We start from the raw sequence: 8,553 nt of genomic DNA on the forward strand, positions 1-8,553 counted from the left end.
TTTTTCTGCAAGGATTGCTGTTGTACATCAACAGGTAAACTCTGTCAATAATATAATATATATAAGATATAAGGTACAATGACAAGTCATTTATACAGTAAAAGATAGAGGGGTAACATGAAGCATAAAGCATCCACCAACACCTTTAGTTGCTCCTTGAGCCTAACCTAACCCTCACCGCCCCATTGGGTCTTTCTCTATATTCCACTGTATATGCAGGATATGTCAAAACAACACACTGCAGAGTGCATAAAGAAACAAAATGAGAATAAAAAGCTGTATCATAGTTTCAGCTGCTTTGAGTTCCTGCCCTGTTCATCATAGCAAGAGAGAGCTTCATAGATAAAATCTATTAGATTGACTCCATCAATGAATTGAAAGAGTGTGCAGTGGTTTTCACCTAACTGCCAACATCTGTTGAGCAACAGTGCATGCTGATAGACACAGCAGTCTTTGAGTGAGGTTTAAATTCTGCCTGCAATCATCATTCGAGAGAAAACATTCTGGAGAACGGTCAGTGTTTCAGAGAGACGTGCTATTTGTTCCCAAAAACCTGTAAGTGGTGGATACACGAATATAACATGTAGAAAATGTCCTAATTTGATTCAGAGTAGTTACATTGATCATCATTCATCAGGTTTGTTAGTTTACGATTTATATTTTCAGAACGAGAGAGGAGTCAGAGCAGTCTTTATTCCATATTTTTTTCATTGATGATGAAGTCCGTGTATGTACTATATTAGACACAATAAGACAAGTACTTTAGTTAATCCTGATAGTTTCTTATTTAAAGCCATCATCAGATGAGTAACGAAGATGCCGTTCACTCAAAGTAAACACAGCCTGTATAGCAGAATGTAATTGTAAAGAGTTTGATGGCAATTTGTGTGTTTACCTTAAATCCTGAAACCTTCTTAAACCAGCATCATCCATAATGTCTCCTAGGCTAGGTATCTCTGTAATTTAATAAACTGTTAGCATGCCATTTGTATATCCAGTTTTGAATTGCATTGGGTGTTATTGGGCCATACATCAGTCATTTTCCACAGAAAGAAATTGTCATTTAACAGAATTGGGGCCATCAGATTCCTTTTGATACTGAGCCATGGGATTGAAGTATTGCCATTGAACCAGTTTTCACAAAAAGCAAGAGCCTGGAAATACAATTTAAAACTAGGTTCTGATACCTTCTTTCTTTGTAAGTTGACCGGTTTAATTTTTGATGTCAGATTCTACATAAAAAATATTTTATATATGAATATTAATAATACCATGTATTTTGTCAAGTATCTTGGAGGGGGTGTTAGAGGTAACATGTAACAACTGAAATTTATCCTAGGGAGCACGTTCATTTTGATTACTGAGATTCTGCCTGACAGGAAGATGGGTAAGTAATGCCATCTTTCCAAATCATGCTTCTTCCAGATTGTATTTTGTTAGACATTTAGTAATATATACATGATGTTGTTGATAAGGTGTTGCTCATTTACACATCCAGCAGAGATGGGCAAAGACATACCCATTGGATATGGATTTGGGTGTGGAGTGATCACATTACTAGCTTTTTGTAAAACATGTCCTTAATTTTTTCCCTATCTGCTAGAACCTAAAATGTAAGACAGCCATTCAGAATGCCATATTACGGTTCTGAATTACAGCCCAGGAAAAAGTCCATTGGAGGATAAACTGGGGATTATTTACCTTCAGAAAACGCAAAAAAATCAGGCCATTTTTCTGGCAATCTGAAAGAAACAAAAACAATTAGATAACCTGTTGAAATGCTTGAATTTTGAAGCAGTGAAGAAAGCAGTGCGGCAGGAGCTCCCATGGAGGTCAATGGTGGGCCACTACCAGCTGCTAATGCTATCTGTAAACCCATGCTGGAGGATGCTAATGCTAACTGTAATTTCATGCGGAGGATGCAAATGCTACCTGTAATTTCAAGGCTTAAGGATGTCAGACTTTAGATCGCTCCCAAGACTGTGAGAGACAACTGGAAGCAGTCATATTTTAAAATCCTTCAGAGATCAAGCCAAGGAAAAAGCTATGTCTGTGTCTGTCTGTGTGTTCAGGCAGGCCACAAATCAAATTTTAGAGCCTGCCATGGCTCTAAAACCATGTACAGTCAATGGAAAGATGGAATTATTTGTGCTATCTCTACCCATACTCCTGGGCTTTTATGAATCTGCTTCATACATACAGAGACAAGAGGAAAAGGGAGAGAGACCGGAAGGGAAATAACACAAAGAACCGCAGTCTCTGGTGAACTATGAGGTCAATCTGATTGTCTGTTGCTGGTTAGCAGCTAATGTCTCTACACTTGGTACAGTGACTGACACATGATACAAACTCTTTATGTCTAATCAAGCCTTTTAGAGCAAAGCTGATGACAGATAACCAAAATTAGACCTTGGCTAAAATTGAACTTTGGGTTCCTGGCTGTGCATCTCTTCATTTTTTTTTTACTTGTGTGGACTGCCTCCACTGCCTTTTGTCCCTTGCCTTCCTCGCCATTTCATAAGTCTTTGCTCCTCTTTGTTTATAGTAAATCACTGAACTGCATGAGCTGTGCCTCAGTGTGTGCACTTAGGTCCTATTACCTGTGGCTGTGTTGCACCAGGTTTGATACAATGGGGAAATCAAGTGCTTCCTGATTTTTAATCCAATTGTAAAACTCCTCCTCTTTTGGACGCCCGCCTAAAATATCACTGTTTTTACTTCTACTTTGGTTTCAACTCCTGAAAAAAAAGAATTCTGGCTTTTTAGCTTGTAAATGCTCCACCATGTCCACCCACTAGTTGCAGGCTTTGTCTACTGCTGGTAGACAGGTGGTGTCAGATTATCAGACCTTCTTTGCTGAAAAAAGCTGCATTTTGCAGCTGGAAATGAGGTTGATAAGAACAAAGTTATACGGAATGGAAGAGCAAAACAATGAGCTAAAAGAGGTAATACTAATACTGGTAATTCTGTGTTGGGGTCTCTAAGCGACAGCACTCACACCGCACATAGTAATTTAAACCATTGTTAATATAAATAGAAATGAATCTGTGCAGCTCTAAAACATTTAGTGGATGATAAAAATATCAGCAAGGGAAAGACATCAAAGAGAGGAGCATCATCAAAAATTAACTGACCTGAAACCATAGTGTAAACCGGTAAGACAACTTCATAAGTGAGAGAAAAAATAATTAATTAAATTTATGTTGTATTCTGAATTTCTGAGACTTTGGAGGTTTGGTATTGCTGGTGTAGCAAGTCGGGCTCTGACTGCCTTCCACCTTCCATCCATCAATGGTTTGGGTCGATGAAGGATGTTAGGAAGGGATAAATATTCTACAACCTCTGTCATGTATCAAACATGAAGAGCACGTAAACACAAGAGAGGAGTCAATACGGAAAAGGAATTCCTTATGTTGTGTCGAGTCATTCTCTTTGAGGTGTACCGTGTCCCATCAAAAGAAGACGCACAGTCGCGCTGTAGCACTTTTGATGTGGTACACTTTCATTTGGCTCTTGATGTGTCTCTGAGGCAGGTGAGACAGGTGAGACATCCCCCTGCTGGAAGTACACACAGGGATGCTTTCACATACATGAATTAAACCTAGCCTTTGACTAAAATGTCTCTTTCTCTGGAGGCCTCCACTGTGTGGGTCAGGGATAGAGTTTAATCCACACTTCACTGCTGCCCTCAGAAGGATGCCACATGTTGCCCATGTGAGATATTGAAGAGAAAAACTACTATTACTACTATGAACTATATGGGTGTTGTAGAGCCAGTATATTTATGCTGAAATTACACATAGCTCTTTAAAAATAATCAGCTGTGGAGGAGGTATTAGGATGCATTACCTAGGTGAAAGTAGCAATACTCCAACATTACAACAGGATCATTATGTTACAGGTATTATACCTGTATCTCAATATATCTGTAAAATACTTTGCACCCTATCTTCAGCACAAAGCGGCGCACAGCACAATGCAAGTGTCTTTGCTACTTTCAGACCAACACAGTTGTCACTGTTTAAATAGTAATTACATTTGCACTTACAGTATGTGTGTGCCCATGGGCATGTTGCTCTTATTATTTTAAGGGCACATTGTGAAGAGAGTAAGATGTGCCAACATACACGGGCGCACAGAGCGCATTCACCCTGCCTGTTACACACAAGCACAGCACAGTGTGATTCAGGTGTTGGGATAAGTCAGGTGGAACATTACAATACAGCCTCAGAGGGTCGGAGCATTCTTTGTGACATATTTTGTGTTGTATAACACTGCCATGCTTCATGGATGTGTCTTGCATGAGGTTCTGCAGAGAAGCGTTCTTCCTTACAATCTGGTAAATCTGCCACAGTGTTCCCCAGTCATCACATAAATATGTCCACCACTGTTTCATAATTAACTGATTTATTCACACTTCTCCTCATATAAGATAAAATATTTCCAATGTTGTGTCTTGTGACGTTACTTCACTGTAGAGCTATGCACCTCAGAGTGCACTGACCTGCTGTGTGCATGTGCTGGGGTCAATCACAATATGTAGTCAACTGAACACAGATAAAATCTAAGTGCGTCATTATAACAGCAATCTGCCGAGGGGCAAGCGCTCCTAGCTTTGGCTCGTTACAATAGAGCCCTTTATATAAAATAATAACAAGTGCAAACAGCAGAACTGCATTGTCGCTTTACACTTGTATGAAGAAAGAAGTATGGAATTTGTATGAAAACAAATTAACATGCAAAACCAAGAAATGATAATCTATTACGGAGGTTTAATTACAAATAATGATAATAATAATTTGTGATCATTGTGCCCTGAGTGGAAAACAAGGGAAAATAGAATTGTAAAGTTTCACCAACTCTTTACCAGGTGCTTAATTGTTACTTGATAATTTGGCACCTGACTGAAGCAAAAAAACAAACAAACAAACAAAAAAAAAACTCACAAAAACCATCTAACTGTACCAACTCCACCAGTATTAGTTATAATAATACAGAGGATCTAGAACACAAAATGATCTTCTATATCAAATATATTAAAATGTTGCATCCCTTTCAGACCTTTCTGTTTTTGGTTTATTTTTTTGTGGCTGGTGGATCACAATAAGCAACATTTGTCCAGCCATTTGTCCCTCAAAGATTCTTCAGATAATTAGCTTAGCTGCAGGCCATTTGTGATCAGGCTACAGCTGCTTGAGAGTACAGCCCTGAGGTAGCTGCTCAGAGTTAATTGACCTCCACTCTAATGGCTCAGGAAACATGCAGATACAATTGTCAACATGGCATTTTATTTACAATTTATTTCAGTCTAGTTTATTTGCAGCATTTTCTACCTGCTCTCCAGACTGATTTGGCTGATTGTAAAATTTTCTTTACTGCAAATACAGAGGTTTACATTTATGATTACAATACACAGATTTCTTGTCTGTTACAGGGAAAAACAGTGAGCTGTTAGCCACCTTGCAGACTGGTAAGACGGATCCATATCATCTAATCCCCAGGTTGGTGCCCCTCGTGTCGGAGCATCCATGTGGACAGCAGGAACCCATCCCCCTCTGACCAACCACAACTTCACACAGACTGCCTTCTCCTCTCTTGCATTCTATGCTTTCAATAATGAATTTTTTTTTAAGGAGAGGATAATTATTTTATAAGTGACACTGAGATTTTATAATGGCTTATTTCAACCACTCACTCTTTTTTAAAATTTATTTATCTCCCTCTTGCAGCTCAAAAGTAGAAGAGCATCCGCTTCAGCATCTATGGACCAGCCTCCTCTTGTTGGTAATTATTTTCTTCCTTTTCCTGTTCGTGTTAGTGTGCACCTATGCACACACACATACATTGTACATAGTCTATATTCTCACCCATGCACCCATACTAATATAAGCTCATAAACTTTTTTTTCTACCTTTTTTTACTTTTTTTTTTAACTTTTTACTCTGCCATCTTACAACATTGAGATCATAAAAAGTGTGAAGCAAGTTGTGGCCATAAATACTAACTGGAAGCAGCTATTTGTATGTAGTGTGTTTACACTGGAAAGTGTTACAAAATAAAAGTTGCTGTGATGGTCTGCATTATGATGAAACAGCCCCAGAAGCAAAAAATGATGAAGCTGTCATCGTTAAATTTTGGCTGGGAATGAAAATCAGGTTGACAGCAAAACCCACTGTAAGCTAACTGACAATTATACGTTTAACAGACGTTGGGTTTCACTCATGACTATAATGTTTGTATTTTATACACTAAGATGTCGTTGGCATGAGACATTTGAAAGATGCTTGAATTTGATTATTTGATAACACACCTTTGTAGCGGACATACCCAACCTGGCATCAGTCGCAAGCCAATAAAAGATGTTCAAAGTGAGGACATGTGAGGAACTGACACTTTCTTACTCTCCCTACCATCAAACTATCAAACTGATAGGACCCCTCTTTCCTCTTTCCAGGTCATGGGTCTGTCATAGTCATAGTCATGTCCAGAGGATCAAAGGGTGCACCAAAGATTAGAGTAAACAACCAGATTTGCCATTTTTGTAATGATAGGACTCTGAATTGGTATTTGATTGACACACACACAAACTAAGGTTCCCCACTGTCCCTCTTTAGATCATAGAATCATAAATTAGCCACATTCCAATCCTGACTAGGAACCAGCAGTTTACTCTATTCAGACACAGATCAGAGTAAAAGTATAAAATGAGCTAACTCTGTAACCTATGTGATGTTTTGTGTAGTAAGTCAATCCCCGGATCTTCTATCCTCTAGAACTGCTGAAATTACAAGATTTAAAGATAATATCTTTCATATGACCGTACTATCACCATCCTTCATTCAAGGTAACACACTACACATCTTCTTTCTTCTGTCACATGCTCCAAGTAACTTTTCTTAGTCTACATGCACAATCTTTTGTTTTCAGTCAAAACCAACTGAATCAAGCGGCAAAAGTGATTCAGACTATCTTTGTAACTTTTTTTATTTTCACCATTCCAATTTTTAAAGGTTTTTTTAGAGTGTTATTTCAAATCAACCCACAAGAGACACAGGCAGATCACATGATCTGCCCATGACCACCAGCAGAGAAGCTTACAAAGAGATCAAGAGTGCCCAAGAAAGAAAGTCTGCTGGCAGATTTCTCCTGACGCCAAAACCATAGAGAGACGATAGCAAAGCCATCACTGTGGTCACGAACAACGCCTCTGGGAGGATTTTTAAAAACTTTTTTTAATTTGTAAATAGCCACCACATATTCCCTCTGACAATTGCCCATTTCATTCATTCATTCAGTGCTTAAACCTGTTCTTTTGCTCTATTTTTCATTTCCATAATTATTAGACATTGCAATTACCCTGTAAATAGTAGTGTACTTAATTAATCTCTTAAACTCAGTGGTTGTGCTGTTGTGTTCCTTTGAAGTAGAGACTGCAGATCCATTGAATCAAGAAGTCATGGTTTCTGATATTAAAAAGGATCAAATGAATGTATTGATTAATACATTTTTCTCTCTTCATTGTGCCCCATTTAACGAGGAATTGAAATTATAATATTGTGGCCTTGGTACGCTACAGTTTAATACCAACAAAATATCAGCTGTCATCAGTGTCCTTCATTAAATTAACGCTGGCGTTAGATGTTTGACACAGAATTATGGTCACTCGATGTCATGACCAACGTTCAATCAAAAATCTGATGCCTGCAGGGATAGTTTATATTTACAATGTAGTTACTGGGACACAGTCACACTGTCACACTTTAGACCATTCAAAATGGCATTATTAAATTCAACATTTTAAAATGAAAATTAATTTAGTTACGTATATTTCTGCTGAAATTACACATAGCATTTTTATAAATAGAATTCATGTTTTCATAAAGAACAGGCATAAGCCTCTCACATTACCTGCACATGCATCTCCACTACATCTCATCTCATCAGTGTATGTGGTTGTGCTACATATTCTTCCATGTACATATATTAAGTCTTCATTACTAGCCATGTTGACACCAGATATCAGTGAGCAATTAAACCTTGAAGATGGTTATGCCCTTATGATACATCATGAGCTTCTGAACATGGGTTTACATTATCAATATAAAACCGGCAGCCAGAAGCCTGGGTGTATTATTTGATAATGATCTTAATTTGAAAAACATCTCAGAATATATAATACATTGTATTCAGGGTTGTGCCAAAAATCAATCTTTTCCCTTCAAACAGCCACTAATTAATACTAGGAGACAAATCATGCAGGACCCTGTTTTAGCCTCTCTTCACTGGTGACCAGTTTTGGAATTGATTTTAATATTTTACTAATTACCTTTAAAGCACTCATGGCTTCGCTTCCTGAATTTCTGCTCTCTTATGAGCCAGAGCCTCAGTTCTTCAGGCTGGGCTCGCCTGGCTGTTCCTGCCAGATGATCTGAGTCTTGCAGGATCACTGGCATGTTCCATTAATCACTTCTCAAAACTTATTATTAACAAAAAAACAAAAACACAAAATCATTATTATTAATATCAATTTTAAAGTTTTTTTTTAATCTGTTA

At 38.0% G+C, this 8,553-nt stretch overlaps 1 long non-coding RNA gene across 1 annotated transcript; it reads left to right on the top strand.

The window, feature by feature from the left end:
* The first annotated feature begins 229 nt into the window (after positions 1-229).
* On the top strand, positions 230-7,567 carry LOC139624788 (uncharacterized). The gene is made up of 6 exons (XR_011691747.1): positions 230-513; positions 1,340-1,387; positions 5,435-5,501; positions 5,730-5,784; positions 6,774-6,844; positions 7,011-7,567. It is a non-coding gene; the product is annotated as an uncharacterized lncRNA (long non-coding RNA).
* Positions 7,568-8,553: the final 986 nt, after the last annotated feature.

The sequence above is a fragment of the Trachinotus anak genome, unplaced genomic scaffold (assembly GCF_046630095.1).
Source record: "Trachinotus anak isolate AG129_WGS33_773 ecotype Australia unplaced genomic scaffold, CSIRO_AGI_Tana_v1 ptg000008l, whole genome shotgun sequence".
Taxonomy (NCBI): domain Eukaryota; kingdom Metazoa; phylum Chordata; class Actinopteri; order Carangiformes; family Carangidae; genus Trachinotus; species Trachinotus anak.